The sequence below is a fragment of the Protobothrops mucrosquamatus genome, unplaced genomic scaffold (assembly GCF_001527695.2).
Source record: "Protobothrops mucrosquamatus isolate PMUCROS unplaced genomic scaffold, P.Mucros_1.0 scaffold_276, whole genome shotgun sequence".
In the NCBI taxonomy this organism is placed as follows: domain Eukaryota; kingdom Metazoa; phylum Chordata; class Lepidosauria; order Squamata; family Viperidae; genus Protobothrops; species Protobothrops mucrosquamatus.
This window is the reverse complement of record NW_015386352.1, coordinates 500,475-518,212: the sequence shown is the minus strand read 5'-3', so window position 1 is coordinate 518,212 and position 17,738 is coordinate 500,475. Positions and strand designations below refer to the sequence as shown.

The following is a 17,738-nucleotide window of genomic DNA, read 5'->3' as shown; positions in this document are numbered from 1 at the left end:
ATATTTTAAATTATATAATAATTTAATGCATATAAAGGTAAAGGTAAGGGTTTCCCTTGTCCAGTTGTGTCTGATTCTAGGGTATAGTGCTCATCTCCCTTTTCTTAGCCAAGGGAGCCAGCATTGTCTGAAGACATTTCCATGGTCCATGTGACTATATGTCGAGGTGTACAGAATGCTGTTAACTTCCCACCAAAGTGGTACCTATTTATCTACTTGTATTTGTATACTTTCAAACTACTAGATTTGCAGGAGATGGAACAAGTAATAGGAGCTCACCCTGTTGAACAGTGCTCGGTTTTTGAACCCAGACTGCAGCTTTCCAGCTGACAAGCTCAATGTCTTTAATCACTGAGTCATCATGCTCCTGTAATGCAAATAATGTGGAACAATTTTTTTAAAAAAAATTATAGATTATTAGAGAAGTGGGACAAAAAAATGTCAATGCCTTCAACCGTAACATAGACAGAGATTGATTGAGTTGCCAAACTTAAATTAACCTACCTCACTGAATTTTTGTGATGAAGTGAGTTGGAGAACAATATATTTTTATTCTGAACTAATTGAAGAAGAAAAGAATATAGAAGAAGAATATAGAATAGTTGTTGTCAGCCACAGTTGTCTGACCCTCAGCCACTTTATGGATAAGTGTTTTTCATGCCCTTTGTCTCACACTGCCTCCTTCAGATCTGCCATGGTTATCCCGGTGTCATCCTTTATAGTGTCCAGCCAGTGGGTACTAGTGTAGCCCCTTCTCCTTTTTCTGCTGATCACTCCCAGCATGATTGACTTTTGTTTGGCGACCTTAGCTTTAAATAATATTTTTTGGTGAGGTTCGGTCTAGAACTTCTTCATTTTTGCAGTCATGGGATGCATAATAGTTGCCGCCAGCACCACAATTCAAAGATGTCCACCCTTCTCTTATCTTCTCTTATTTTATCTCAGCTTTTTAGAGTTCAGGTTTTGTAACTATAAGTTGCAATTGTAAAAATTATTGCATTAACTAATCTGCATTTGGTTGTAAGGCTGATGTCTTCACTCTTCCAGATGTTATTCAGGCCAGACATTGCAGTTCTTCTAAATTCTCTATGCTTTCTGATCTCAGGGCTGCAGTCACCACTTTGGTTGATTTTAGAACCCAGGAAGATGAATTCCTTTACTGTTTTGATAGTGTCATTGTTGATCTGAGCTCTGACCTGTGTATTCTCTGCAGTTGTCATTATTTTTATTTTCTTGATGTTAAGGTGCAGTCCAAATTTTTCACTTTCATATTTGACTCTCAGGATTAGCCATTCAAGATCATCTTTGCTTTCTGCAAGCAATGTTGTATCATCTACATATTGGAGGTCTCTGATATTCCTACCACCAATTTTAACCTCAATGTAGATTCCTCCAATTGTGCATTTCTCATAACTATTTCTGTGTACATGTCAAATAGTATAAGTGACAGGATGCAACCTTTCAAAGTGCCTTTGTCAATTTTGAACCATTTTGGATCTCCATATTCCATTGTTATAGTGGCTGCCTGATCAGAGTACTATGATTGAATTTGCTGGATGAGGTGTGGTGATATTCCCAGTTCTTTGAGACAGTTCCAGAGCTTGTCATGGTCAATATGGTTGAAGGCTTTTGTATAGTCAATGAAGCACATGTAGAAGTCTTTTTAGTATTCCCTTGCTTTTTCTATCATCCAATGTAGATTGGCAATATTATCACACATTCCTCTTCCTTTCTGAAATTCTGCTTGTACATCGGGCAGTTCTCCATTGGTGGTTGGATTCAAATGTTGTTGGGTTATCTTCAAGAGAATTTTACTCATGTGTGGTATCAAGCTATGGTTCGGTGGTTGGAATAGTCTTTTTTATCACCTTTCTTTGTTATTGAGATATATATTGACCTCTTGCATTCTTTTGGCCATTGCTCATCTGGTTGTCTTTATATAATATTGAGCAGATCAAATCTTTTCTTAACTTCAACTGCATTTACTGGGGGAATCTTCTTGGACACTGCAGCATCTGAATTTTACTTTGACAGCTAACAGTTCATGGTCTGACTCACAATCTGCACCAGGGAATGTTTCCATAACAAGAATGGAACTTTTCCATTTGTTTTGGCATAATATGTAGTCAATTTGGTTTCAATGTTTTCCATTTGGTGAAGTCCAAGTGTATATTCACCACTTGGATTGTTCAAACCATGTGTTCATTTATGCTTAGCTGTTGTTTGTGGCAAAACTGAAACAGATGTTTTCCTGCCTCATTTCGTTCACCTTATTTCATTCACCAAGGCCATACTTCCCTGTGATCTGTGTTTCTTCCATGTCTCTAACTTTTGCATTGAAATCTCCAATAATATAGATAATGTCTTTCTTTGGTGTTTATTTCAGAGTTTCCTGAATTTCAGCACAGAATTCTTTGATTTTCTCTATTGCTGAGTCCACAATGGAAACAAAAATGGGAGCATAAACTTGCAGAATTGTCATGTTGTGTGGTTTTTCATTGAAACATCCTGCCATTATCCTATCACTGACTGTTTGAAAACTTTCTATAGTTCTGCCCACTTTTTTATGCAGTATGAAACCCACTCCTCTTCTTCTGTTGGTATCATTGCCACAGCAATAATAATAATCCGATCCACCAGAGTTGAAAAAGCCACAGCCAATCCAATGAACTTCACTGATGGCTAGTATACCAATGCTGAGTCTATTCATTTCGTTTGCCCCAATGCTCAGCCCTCCTAGATTTAAGCCATTGACATTCCATGTTGCTAATTTGGAGATTTTTGAACAGTGAAGAAATCTGTTTTCACTAGGAGCTGTGTCAACTGCTGGGGGGGGGGGCATTAGGATTTATCCCATCAGTGTCATGGATGCTCCTGCTACTGTGATGGTCTCTTTGGTCTTCCCCTGTACATTTATTGGTATCTCCCAGCCAGGGGGACTCACTGCTCAGTACCATATTTTCCACATCTTTGAGTCAATTAATAATGTTTTTTGGCAGGGAAAACTAGAGTACGGCATCAGGTATTTCTCAAGGCCAAAGCCTTGTTGGCTAGTGCAATAGGCTTATACCATTTACCCACCACCACCACCACAGTGAGGTGCAATTGGCCTTTGGGGTGGAGTATAGAATATAAATGTATAAGAAATATATAGAAAGCAAATGGAAATGCAACTTTGAAAATTGTCTATTTTGAAGAAAAAGATCTACATATATGAAAACAGTCAATAAACTGGAAACCATCAGTGTAAGTTTACTAAGTTTCACTATGAAATACATCAAGAATTCCCAGTTCTTAATTCATGGTCATGAAACCCGTAATCAAAACAGAATTAATATGAAGAAAAAAATTCTTTATATGTTGGGCTTCAAGGCAAAGCCAAGTGCTTCACTTACTCTGGTATAATGTGCAACCAGATTTGTTTCACCTAGGTTTCATTTCATGGGTTTATAGCTGCTAAAGAAGAAAAAAAGAAAAACTTGGAACAGATCCCAGACTTTACTCTTCATATCCCAATGGTTTGGCAAGGAATAGCAACAGGAACACCTCCTTTTTTATTGTGGTTGCACAAATGGAAGAAAAGATCAATCCATCCCATCTCCTCTCTGTTGGAAAGATGTTATAGTCTGGAGGGAGGGAGGACAACCATATTTCAGTATTTAAAAAATGCAAAGGTATCTCCTAAACATATAAATGAAAAGTAAATGTAAGGCTACTGCTAATCATCAGGTTTACCAGTCACTCCAGTAAAAATGCATATTGAAACACTGGGAGCTGGAAAACTATAAAATTTCTATTTCTGAAGGTGCTTATCATGGCCCAGTAGCTTCCCTCTGACATGCTAGTTTGCCTTATTTCATTTTTGAATAAAAAGGCAGTCACACTGGATAAAGAAGCAATTGTATAGTTAACATGTGCAAAATGTTTGACAATTGTGCAATATCAGCATGAGTCAAAATTAAGAGCAGCTTGGGGAAGTGAGGAAGTCTCACTTTGATTTGGAGATAGACAAATGCTTGCATAAGCAAAAGGATAATTGAAACTCAAAGTCTACTTTTGCAGTGCAATAACTTGATTTTTATCATCTTAGGGGTTTTTTTTTTTTTACTATCTATTGTTCCAGTGGGCTACTGGTTGGAAAACTTCAAAGACCACTTCAGTTAGCAGATAATCAAATGTCTTAATACAATTGGGAGGAATTTGGGCAATAAGCTTTCTAGGGAACCCTACCCAAGTTCTTAGATGTTCCATATGTCAACTACAGGGGGACAATCGAAAGCATCCTGTCATACAGCATCAAAGTCTGGTTTGGAGGCATCACTGCTTCAGACAGGAAGACGGTGCAGAGAGTGGTGAGAATGGCTGAAAAGATCATTGGCAGTTCCCTCCCTCCCATCCAGGAATAGCACAGAAGCAATGCTTGAGCAGGATCCGTAAGATTATCTGGGACACTACACATCCTCTTCACGACCTGTTTTCCTTGTTACCTTCTGGGAGGAGGTTTCGTGGTATCCGAAGCAGAACATCCAGATTCAGCCAGAGTTTCATTCCATACAGCATTAACCTTGCGAAGATTCAAGTTTCCTCCTTCCGTTATATATTCAAGATGGACAATATTTAATATTTATTTGCTACGTATATGTAGGGATGTGGGTCTATACATATGTTGTTCATAGTATGTTTAGGTGTGTGTCATGTATGTGTTTCACTTTGAGAGCGGGCAACTAAATTTCATTTTTGATGTGTGCCATTGTGTCCACAGTATAAAATTGACAATAAAGGTTATCTTATCTTACCTTATCTTTCTCTCTTTCACAGTTTCTCCTTTATTTGTTAAGATTTTATTTATTTATTTTTATCCCACCTTTATTATTTTTACAAACAAACTCAAGGTAGAAAACATATTCAACACACCTTCTTTGTCCTATATTTTCCACAACAATCCTATGAGGTGAATTGGGTTGAGAGAGAGGGTCTGACTCCAAGTCACCCAGTTGGCTTTCATAGCTAAGGCTAGAACTCATGGTCCTCTGCTTTCTAGCCTGATACCTTAATCACTTGTGTGCATGTTCTGCTGGTTGGTAAAACAGGAAAAGAGAGTTGCAGTCCTGTGACATATGAAAGTCACCAGATTGAGATGGCTGCTTTAAATAATCTGTCTATACTATAGAGACGGTGACTGTTTCCCTCCCTTTCTGTGCTTTGCCCTAAATGACATTATAAGCAGAGCTTTCTCTTTAAGGTGCTCAGAATCGTATATTTTATGAAAAGTTCTCCTTTTGTTTGAGCTCAACTGAGGCATACAGTGGCTGCATTTCAGAGCTAGCTCTAAGAAAATGGAAATCTCTTATCTTATTAATGTATCAGTTACCCTACAATTGTTTCAAATCAATAGAAACTTGTTTCAAATCAATAATGCCACTTCTGTTCTTACTATGCTTACTTAGTCTAATTTATTCTTTCTGCTTACTGTCATAATTCTTCTGCATCTCAGCCATTTACTTGCTATACCTGGCCAGGCATATTTTCTTTAGACTAGTTACAAATATGTGATATGGACAGTCACCTTTCTTCTAATAAATCCTGTCAACTGCTGTGGAATCCTTACAGGAGGCTATCACATAAAAAGACACATCTCTGTAGCTCACAGAGTGTTTCTTTTGCTACTAAGTTCTATCACCTATAAGCGCCTATCAACCAGTCATCTTTACAATTTTCCAAATACAATTTCCTGATCTTAGTTTCTCTTTTTTTGGAGAAGTTAGAAAGTCACTGTTTAAAACTATGCTCATTTTTGTTTTACACTACTTTTCCAGTAATGGCATACATAAAATTTCTATAAAATGCACATTTTTGTCCAAGTGCAAAGGATCATATGGTTGCACAAACTGACCTGTGACCCCCCCATACCATTCCAGACACTTCTTTAAATAGCTTGCAAACACCTCAGATGTGTACATAGATACAAGAAAAAAGGCAGCACTTTGAAGTAATATTATATAAATTAATTAAGCATAGTACAGAAAAGGCATATGAGAATAAGTACTAATTAACCTACAGACTTCCTTGAAACCTGAAACCTGAATATAAAAATAAATAAAATAAAAATTATAAATGACAATTTTTCTGTCCTAAATATACAGTTTGTCCATTTGTATCAATCCAGCACAGATATTTCCTTCAAGTTCTACTAAGCTTAGGTTTATCTGATTGTGATCTGGATGGAATTGAAGGGGATGGATTAAATGTCAGTACAGATACAATAAAAGATATGGAAACAATCTTATTCATTCATTCATCATTCATTCATTCATTCATTCATTCGATACATTTTACTATTTCAACATGTGAGTGGCTATAAAATGGAATAAATACATTTTAATAGAAAATGTGAATGAAGCTGACCTAATATGACCTGATTGTTAGTATATTTGTTGTTCTTTAATCTTCTTTCTTATACATTATTGAGTGTGAAAACTGTATTGATTATGTTTCCCCAGCATTCCCCACTAGTTATATAGATCAGTGTTTCTTAAAATTTGGTCCTAGGAATCTCTGAGGGTCCCCCAAGCCCTTCTCAGAGGTCTGCAAAATCAAAATTATTTGCCAACCTATGTTAAAAAAATAATACAATATTAAAATACCATCACACAATCATGAAAACAATAGAGGGAACAAATGTATCAGTTTTAATATGTAATATGCAAACTATCAATAAATATAACCCATACAAACAAAAGTCCTTTTTAGATCCTCCATAAATTTTAAAAGTGGAAAAGGGGTCCTGAGAGAAAAAAAAATAAAAAAAATATTGATATAGACTTAAAACCAAGTATAAAGATATGAAAACAGGTAACTCTGCATCTTCAGAAAATCACAGGAACTGAAATATAAAACACAATGTAGGTACCTAATTTTACCAAATGAATCTCACTTAATATCTCATTGTGTAAGTTTTGAGCCACAAATGCATTGAGATGATGGCTAATTAGTTGCATTGTTTTCATGTGTCACTAAAGTATATTTAAACCACTGAAGTGAGCACCCACAAATGGCACTCTGAAACACACTATAGAATCTACTAGGAACCATAAAAGAAAGACAAGTCTTTCTTTCATTACCTTTCTGCAGCATCTAGTAATAGCATAGGAGGCAAAACGTCAATAAGTGCTTTCCCTATCACTTTGATATTGGACATATTTGAATTTCTGTTTTTCCCTCACACATTAAAAACAAGAATAGTTCTGTCCTATATATACACCACACATACACACACACACAAACACACAAAAGCCAGCCTGGTACAGTCCTTGACTTACGACCACAACTGAGCCCAACATTTCTGTCGTTAAGTTAGACATTTGTTAATTTTGCCCCATTTTATGACTTTTCTCACCACAGTTGTTAAGTGAATCACTGCAGTTGAGAAGTTAGTAACCTGGTTGTTAAGAGAATCTCACTTCCCCATTGACTTTGCTTGTCAGAAGGTTGCAAAAGGTGATCACATGATCCTGGGACGCAGCAATGGTTACAAAAATGAACCAGTTGCCAAGCATATGAATTTTGATTACATGATCATGGGGATGCTGCAAAGGTTGTAACTATGAAAAACAATCAAGTCGTATTTTTCATTGCCGTTGTAACTTTGAATGGTCACTAAATGAATTGTTGTAAGTCAAGAACTACCTGTATTAAGGTGCTGGACTAGGAATGGGAAAACCCAGGTGTTAATCCTGCTTTCGGCATGGAAGCCAGCTTGGTGACTTTCATTTGGCTATTCTTTCAGCCCAAGATTATGAAATACAAAAAAAAAAAAAACCCATCTACCAACCTGCAGTGGATTAGCATGCTTGTGTTCCCAAACCTTCAGCAAAGAGGACACTTCTACAGGTGGCAGTTATGATAAAGATGGTGATATACAATTTAATATGGTGATACACAATTTAATATGTGCATGCACTCAGTCTCTCACACATGTATGCAAAGGTTTAGAATTCAGTTCCTTTAAATTGGGAAGGGAGTTCATGAACTCCACACTCCTTTCTCACATTGTTGCCACGTGTTTTTAGAAGCCTCTTAGGTCATCCTTGAGAAAGAGGGTATGAAGTGCTCATGAGAGCACTTACTTTATCAATCCTTGCCATCTCCCAGGAGAATTGCTATTGTGCCGAATAGTAATGCTATATTAGATAAAAGGCCTAGAATAATAATAAAAAAACAAAATAAAATAGGTCTAGTTTTGCATATTCCAATTGAACTTCATTTCTAATTTATTAGAGATGTATGTATAATGTTTGCCCGTCTCTAAAACGGATATACTTTTTCCTGCACATGAGCATAACATTGTGCAGATGTAATCCTTAAATAATTGTACCAGAACAGAAAGTTCATTTCTAACTGATGCTGAAACCGTATCCTACTTCCAAGGATTTCTGAGGAAGGATTAATGGTTCAAAAAAATAAAAATAAAATAAAGATGGTGGTCATAACAAACAAAACCCTGTTCCTTTTTTCCATGCACTGCATGCATTGTGCACATAAAAAGGGAGAAACACCCCTTCTTTCCTCCCAGATGCCCCTGCCTACTAGTATGCATGACCACTAGTCTTGGCTGTCCCACAAAGAATTCAGGGAAGCAGTTACACAAAGAATTGTAGGAATTTGGGAAGCTTCTGTATACTTTGTGAATAACTTCAGCAAGTGTGCAGCCATTAAGCTAAAATGAGAGATAGTTGGACATTTAACCCTGCATTAACTGTGCATTTTAAAACTATTTCAGTAGATCCCTTTTGCTTAAAATCTCTTTTCATTTGTTCAGCATAAACTTTAGCTCAGCTCCTGAGTCCTTCTGCTCCATCATAATGATACTCAAGTATTCACACAGTAAACCAGAGTGTGTGTCATTTCCATCCTGGCATGGAAGAATCAAGGCTGGAAAGAAGTACAGAACAGGATCTAGTGAGCGTTCCACACTTTCATCAACTTCCAGGTCTGTACTCAAGCTAGAGATTCTTTACTATCTCCCTGGAAGCTGGAAAATGTGAATGGATGGTGACTTGCCTGGCAAATTCAAAATTTCCCAACTATACATCCAAATTCATTTTGTTAAAGGCTTAAAATGAAAAGAAGTAGAAAAAAGGTTGACAACATAACTAAGCAGCTCTATTTTTAGCTGGTTGTTTCTATTTCTTTTTCTATTGTTGTTTTTTATTTCAGTCATATGTGATTTTGGTTAATCCTTGTAATGCTGCAGGTACTCTGAAACATTGTCTATGCTGATTGTAAATCAGGACTGATAAAGTGCATAATATAGCAAATATTTGCATATTGTTAATTAGGTCTTACTTTGACAGTTTGCTCTTAGTGTCACATGTTAAAATGGGCTCTCAGTATTCTTTTATTCTCTTCTAATAGAAACACATCGAGCATAAACATCCTTTCAATTTTTTAGAAGGGAACAGAAAGGATAATGTGCTGCTTATTTGGCTAAGAGGTAAGGATGGGGTGTACAGTCAATTTTATTTCCACTGAATTTCAGACTTCAACAGCAAATTGATTGTTTTCAAATTCAGCAGAAAATTTTTATTCACACTTCTGTAGGAGCCCCCTTCCCTAAACATTTATTTATTTTAAAGCATTTATACCTGCTTTCTGCTTCAAACATTCTTTGAGCAATAAGCAAAGTATATATTTTAGAAATCCCTGAACAAAAACAGTTAAAAATACATAACGGAAGGAAATGTAAGTAATTTTCGTGTATTTTTTCTAATACTTATAAATATATTTAGACTGTGTCAATCCTAATAACAGACATATTTTGCTACACTTTGTTATTTGAGAATTGTAATAACAATATTCTCAAAAATGAACATTTTGGCACAAAGATATGTTCAAGGCATTTCTATATATCCTCCAAACACTTAGTATGTCTGAAAAATGCATATGTATCTAAAAGTTCTAATATACAGTACTGAATCATCAAGCAAGCCTACTTTCAATGTGGCCCATCCTGGCTGGGACAAGGGAAACTAAAATGCAAATAGTCTAATGGGCAACCAATCACCCAGCCCTGTATTTGAGAAACAATTTTCTCTGTTGACTCTGTATGAAGGTACTGTATCTTTCTGCTGTATACAGTATACAGTCAAAGGATGGCAATTCCATCATATCCGGCAAGGCTGAGCTTTTATGGCTTTTAAGCCATAACTAATCTGGCCATAAGCTTGTCACAGTGGGATTTAGTTCTGTGTAAAACAGTTAAAGAACTCCAAAACCCCAATGCCTATACAGACATATCGATTTTGTTGACATGGAAATGTTTTACCGTTGCATTCTTCTAGCATGATTTCCCCTCCCAAAACTTCCCATCCTAATTTACATTCCTCAAATTTTCCTATCCTGTCCTGCCCTGCCCTGCCCTGCCCTGCCCTGCCCTGCCCTGCCCTGCCCTGTCCTGTCCTGTCCTGTCCTGTCCTATCCTATCCTATCCTATCAGCTTTTATCCTTAAGCTTTTCAAACATAGCTAATATAAATGCATAATATTGCAACTTTAGTATGAGTTGGTTTGGACCATATTTCAAAGGCAATATTTTCTTACTGTAGTATCTAAGCACTAAATACTTACAGTAGTGCTTTGTTTTAGTGGTTTGTTTTATCTTCAAGATTTATCTTGGACTGTATTTATTTATTAAAATACTCCATCAAAGGCAAGATTATCTGAATAAGACACTGATATTCTAGAATATACAGGTAGTCTTCGATTTATCACTAATTGCTTAGTGATTTTTGAGGTTACAATGAACACTTGAAAAGCTACTTATGAGTTGGTTCTGACGTTTTGGCAGCTGCTCTCCCCAGAATCCCACGATTGCATTTCAAGCACTTGGCAATTGACCCCATTTATGACCATTCTCAAGAACCTGTGGCTATATGGCCATAATTGACTATGTTTTTGCCAAAAACTGGCATTTACTTCTGGTTCTGAAAGAAAATGCCCCATAGTGAACAATGCTTCAATTAACAAGCACGGTGTTCGCTTACCAACTGTGGATTCACTTAATGACCATCACAAATAGGTCACATGATGACCCACTTTATGATTGTCATGATTTATGACCATAATGGGCAAACTCCATTAGAGCAATATCTGTAAACATTTATATACCATATGTTTAAAAATTCATTCTCATATAGTATTGTCTCTTTCTCTCACTCTCTGTCTCTTCAGCAAGAACCTAAAAGTTTTAGAATTGCCTTATGTTTAAGAAAAAATAAAATAAAATTGTTCTTCTGGTTAAATAAAGTCAGATTTTGATACATCACACACATTTCTTCCCCTGCCAAAATTTAATATGTAGAGATATTTTTACCTCATGGATATTATTGAAAGATAGAAAGTAGGAAGTAAGCAAAGCTAAATATTTTATTGAAGAAACAAGTTGTTTAAAAATGGCTACAGATTGAATTGTCCTTTTTAGGTATTTATCCATACAGTGTACCAAGAGCATATTCACCATATATTTACCTCTTCTCATGTTCCCTTTGAAATGTGAATGGACAGTTAAAACTATAAAAATTAGGAATGGGTGATTGGATTGTTGGTGCCCTTTACAGTGACACTTGATTATATGGGTAACTGTTTGAAAAAGGGTTACCATGTTGTTCTTCAGGATAAATCTATTGCTTTCAGAGAGTGCAATTTGACAGCAGACTAAGAATTACACTAGTGAATAGAGCTGCAATGAAATATTATGGCCTTTTTCCAGATACAGCATGCCTTTCAGAATTGGAAAGGAACAGTAGGCCTCACCTCTCATATAAATAGATATAGTGGACTACGAAAATAAACCCTGTGTGTTATAAAACTGTAGTTATTGGAGGTCAGCTCTGTCTGAAATCACTTTCCCCTCTCCATGTGTATTCACTCACCTTGGATATTTTTCCTGAAAAAAGAGCTATTATTGTACTTATTTATTTGTTTTGTAAGACAAATGTGCCTACAAATCATTCTGTATGGAATTTAGAGGCTTACATTTTTTTCAGTTTTATTAATACAGCAAGCTAACATTTTGGTCTAATAGTGCCAATAAGCTCGCAGAAATACTGGAATATAAATGGAGTGGTCACTAAGAAGACAGGACAACCTTTGTTCGTACAACATTTTGTGTGTACACTAGAGACACCACAGAAGTGTAGACTAGAACAGATTCCTACACAAACAGATTCAGGTACACAATTCAGTAATCTTCTCTGGCTAAAACGTTGCTCTTTTTCTGCCTGTAGATATATAGATGGCTTTGCAATAATTTACCATTTATACTCATAATAAAAATGGATTTTCCAACTTTCATGGTGAATTAATTTAAAAGAATAAATTCTATTACATTAACATATATAACATAAATAAGCTATATTCCTCTTCCTCATACTTTCTGATTTAGCAAAAGGAAATTAAAATAAAAATTATTTGATATACGATTTCTCATACTATTTGAGATACAGCAATGATGAATAAAACTTGCATAGCATCAATAAGCATAAATTGTTCCTCATATGCGAATTTCTAATTCATTTTGATGATGACAGGAACTTCCTATTGACCAACGATAGTGATCATAAAGGTCTATGACAGCATGAACAGCATAGGACCACCCAGATGATTTGGACTCTTGTTAACTCTGTGACTGTGACTGATGGGAGTTGAAGTCAAAAACATGTAGAGAATATCAAGTAGCCTAGATCATTTACAATATCCAAAAAATATTAAAATCCCAAGAGATTGATGAAAAGTATGAGGTAGCAATTTTATTGAAGTTAAACTGGTTTGGATAGGAATCTACCTGGGCATCTTGTGTATATTATTTTGCATTTTGTCATAGAAGGAAGATGAATGTGTTAAAATAAGTATAAATCAACATTACCTACCATTATCTATCTCAAGATAATTCTCATATCAAAGTATTAGAGCATTTGTAATCCATATTCTTAATCCTTTTTTAAATATCAGGATATTGTCAGGTTTCCTGACAATAATAATAGACAAGAACCAGTATGATGCAAATAGTAGATTCCTGGAGGTAGCAAATTTCAGACAAGGATATATATACAACCTACATCACTGCAGAAAAAACAGCTGCTGATGTTCAACAGGGACAGGTGGTCAAAACAAATCCAAACCTTTCCTTGATTCACTGTTTTGAAATAATGGTGACTGATATGTTGTTTAATGATGTCTGCTAGACCACAATGGGAGTTTATATTTATATGCTCTATCTAGGCCATCTGAGAGCTGCATTGTTTAAAATCTAAACAGCCACAGCACTTTTTATGTATCCAAAACTAATGCTGAGACAATTTCCAAAGCAGTGTGACTGAGGAACCCTGATAAAAATCATTCATATGTAGTCCTATCAATAGCTAGGAATTCTGGTAACTGAAGTTTAACACACCTAGAGGGCACAATGTTGTTGATAGTTCTTTTAGTAACTCATATTCCCAATGTGACTTGCCTTTGTAAAAACTAAAATAAATCATGTCATTTACTGTGGTACAGGGGTTGTTGAATTCAGTAACACTAACTTTATGGATTTTATCTGTGCTCAGGAGGTTCACAATTTAGAAACTATTCTGTGATAAAAAGCCTACTAAATGCAAAGCAAATTATTTTAAAAGGGAGACAAATACCATCCTATCAAATATAGTACATCTTAACATTTCTATACATGTACCATTTTTATCTACAAAGGACCATTACCATTTTTCATTAAAAACAGGGTTCAAGAGTCTGAACGCTTTAACGGTCCTAATTTACAAAACTACAAATTTTAACTGAACTACAAAAAACTTATAACAGAAAGAACAGTTCAAAGTAGAAATTCTTACCTAGGAAAATGGTAAACCTCTCTTTGCTGAATGCATTTAAACAAAAGCAATAGTACCATCTGTTAGGTACTGTGTCAACCTAGATGGAGTGAGCACCTTGAAGCTCCAGGACTTTCATCCCCCCACACTTCTCTCTGTCTCTGTCTCTGTCTGTCTGTCTGTCTGTCTGTCTGTCTGTCTGTCTGTCTGTCTGTCTGTCTGTCTGTCTGTCTGTCTGTCTGTCTCTGTCTCTGTCTGTCTGTCTCTGTCTGTCTCTCTCTCTCTCTCTCTCTCTCTCTCCCTCTCCCTCTCCCTCTCTCTGTCTCTCTGTCTCTCTGTCTGTCTGTCTGTCTGTCTGTCTGTCTGTCTGTCTCTCTCTCTCTCTCTCTCTCTCTCTTTGTGTTCCTGTCTCTAGATCTGCATCCCACCACAATGACAAAACTACCAGGATGATTTTATGTTATCAGCTTGAAAATATCTAAAAAAAAAATTCAAAACTTTGTCCCATGCAAAAGTACCATATGACACATCTCTCCCTACTTTGGAACATTTGTCTCATTCACTGTAGTCTTTAGTTTTCCAGAAATGGTTAAGTGTGCACTCAACAACAAAAAGTTGCCAGTCCTTCTTTACATGAAAAACCTCATGAAGTGGATTTCATAAGATCAATAACAAAGCAAACCCTTCTCTCAAGTTAACAATCTAAAGTATCCCTTGACAAAGGGATACAAAGTGACCCATGACATTCTTATAATAAGCTATTTAAGTGTGACATGGTTGGCATGACAATTAAGTAGATATGGACATGGCTCTAAGGTTGCATTCAACGAATGCTCATCAGCAGTTCCCCAGCAAGCTGAGAGGAGATATTCAATGAGGAGCTGGCAAGGTTCCATCCTGACTCCAATTTGGTTCATCATTTTTATTAATGATAAAGTGGCGGGATTGCTTACAGTTGCTCAGGTACATAGCTAATACATACATTGAACAAAATTCAAAACACTTGACAAATTGTTGTTGTTAACTGCGAAGTCGTGTCCGACCCATCGTGACCCCATAGACAACGTTCCTCCAGGTCTTCCTGTCCTCTACCATCTTCTGGAGTCCATTTAAGTTCACACCTACTGCTTCAGTGACTCCATCCAGCCACCTCATTCTCTGTTGTCCCCTTCTTCTATTGCCCTCAATCTTTCCCAGCATTAGGCCCTTCTCCAGTGAGTCCTTCCTTCTCATTAGGTGGCCAAAGTATTTGAATTTCAACTTCAGGATCTGGCCTTCTAAAGACCAGTCGGGGTTGATCTCTTCTAGGACTGACCGGTTTGAATGCCTTGCAGTCCAAGGGACTTGCAGGAGTCTTCTCCAGCACCATAGTTCAAAGGCCTCAATTCTTTGTTGCTCAGCCTTTCTTATGGTCCAACTTCCACATCCATACATTGCAACTGGGAAAACCATGGCCTTGACTATACATACTTTTGTTGGCAGGGTGATGTCTCTGCTTTTTAGTATGCTGTCTAGATTTGCCATAGCTTTCCTCCCCAGGAGCAAGCGTCTTTTAATTTATTGGCTGCAGTCCCCATCTGAGGTGATCTTGGAGCCCAGGAAAATAAAATCTGCGACTACCTCCATTTCTTCCCCATCTATCTGCCAGGAATTGAGAGGGCCAGATGCCATGATTTTGGTTTTCTTAATGTTGAGTTTCAAGCCAACTTTTGTACTCTCCTTCTTCACCCGCATCAAGAGGCTCTTTAGTTCCCTTTCACTTTCTGCCATTAGAGTGGTATCATCTGCATATCTTAGGTTGTTGATATTTCTCCCGGCAATCTTAATTCCAACTTTTGATTCATCTAGCCCTGCCTTTCTCATGATGTGCTCTGCATATAAGTTAAATGGCAGGGTGACAGTATACAGCCTTGCCGGACTCCTTTCCCAATTTTGAACCAATCAGTGGTTCCGTGTCCAGTTCTCACTGTTGCTTCTTGACCCGCATATAGGTTTCTCAAGAGACAAATAAGATGGTCTGGTACTCCCATCTCTTTAAGAATTTGCCACAATTTGTTGTGATCCACACAATCAAAGGATTTAGCATAGTCAATGAAGCAGAAGTAGATGTTTTTCTGGAACTTCCTAGCTTTCTCCATGATCCAGTGTATGTTGGCAATTTGATCTCTAGTTCCTCTGCCTCTTCAAAATCCTGCCTGTACTTCTGGTAGTTCTCAATCCACATACTGCTGGAGTCTAGCTTGTAGGATTTTAAGCATAACTTTACTAGCATGTGAAATGAGTGNATCTCTTCTAGCTATTCTCTGGAATTCTGCATTCAATTGGGTGTATCTTTCTCTTTCTCCTTTGCCTTTCCCTTCTCTTCTTTTCTCAGCTATTTTCAAAGCTTCCTCAGACAGCCATTTTGCTTTCTTGCATTTCTTTTTCTTTGGGATGGTTTTAGTTGCTACCTCTTGTACAATGTTGCGAACCTCCGTCCATAGTTCTTCAGGCACTCTGTCTATCAGATCTAATTCCTTAAATCTATTTGTCAGCTCTACTGTATATTCATCAGGAATATGATTTAGTTCATACCTGAGTGGCCTAGTGCTTTTCCCTACTTTCTTCAATTTAAGCCTAAATTTTGCAACGAGAAGCTTATAATCTGAGCCACAGTTAGCTCCTGGTCTTGTTTTTACTGACTGTATAGAGCTTCTCCATCTTTGGCTGCAGAGCACATAGTCAATCTGATTTCTGTGTTGACTGTCTGGTGATGTCCATGTGTAGAGCCATCTCTTGGGTTGTTGGAAAAGAGTGTTTGTTATGACCATCGTGTTCTCTTGACAAAATTCTATCAGCCTGTGCCCTGCTTCATTTTGTACTCCAAGGCCAAACTTGCCTGTTATTCCAGTTATCTTTTGGCTTCCTACTTTAGCATTCCAATCCCCCATGATGATAAGGACATCATTTTTTGGTGTTGATTCTATAAGGTGCTGTAGGGCTTCATAGAACCGGTCAATTTTATCCTCTTCAGCACCAGTGGTTGGGGCATAAATTTGGACTACTGTGATATTGAAGGTTTGCCTTGGATTCGAACTGAGACCATTCTGTCATTTTGGGAATTGTATCCCAGTATTGCTTTTCCTATTCTTTTATTGACTATAAAGCTACTCCATTTCTTCTGAGGAATTCTTGCCTGCAGTTGTATACCTGATGGTCATCTGAGTTAAATTCACCCATTCCTGTCTGCATGGCATAGCTCATAGCTTCATTGAGTTACGCAAGCCCCTTTGCCACGACAAGGCAGTAATCCATAAATTGACAAATTAGAGTGGCTGAAATAACCTAAAGCAATTTAAAAGAGAGAAATGCAAAAAAGATGACATCTAATTTACCATTTATTCAACTGCTGAAGACATTTTGACATGTCGGTTATCATGTATGCATGTTTTCATTCAGCATAACAATAACTATGGACTATCAATACATGTTTGACTATCAGTAATCCTTGTTAATAACTGCCTTATTTGGTGACCATTTGACAGTGATGAAAAAGTAACTCTGTGACCAATCCTCACATTTTTTTTAACTTTTGCAGATCTGTAAAGGAAAGCTGAAGTAAGATTATGTGCATAGTCACAATTCAGTCAGTTATTGTTTTGCTCAATAATTGAGTTGCCAGGCCCAATTGTAGTCGCTAAATGAGGACTACCTGTATCTCTTCTTCCATGTATGAGGAAAGTGACTGAAAATTTATGATAGTGATTTTCAGTGAACCATAGCTAAGTAGCAATTTAGAATGTAATGCAAACAGCATAAGAAAAATAAAAGTAAATTGGAAGTGCATTTGCTTGGTGCTTATGTCCACCCTTATGTCTGAATGTGTTTGTCACAGGAT

General features: G+C 36.8%; 1 pseudogene; it reads right to left on the bottom strand.

The window, feature by feature from the left end:
• Positions 1-232: 232 nt before the first annotated feature.
• Positions 233-15,724, bottom strand: LOC107302575 (annotated as a pseudogene).
• Between the last annotated feature and the right edge of the window lie 2,014 nt (positions 15,725-17,738).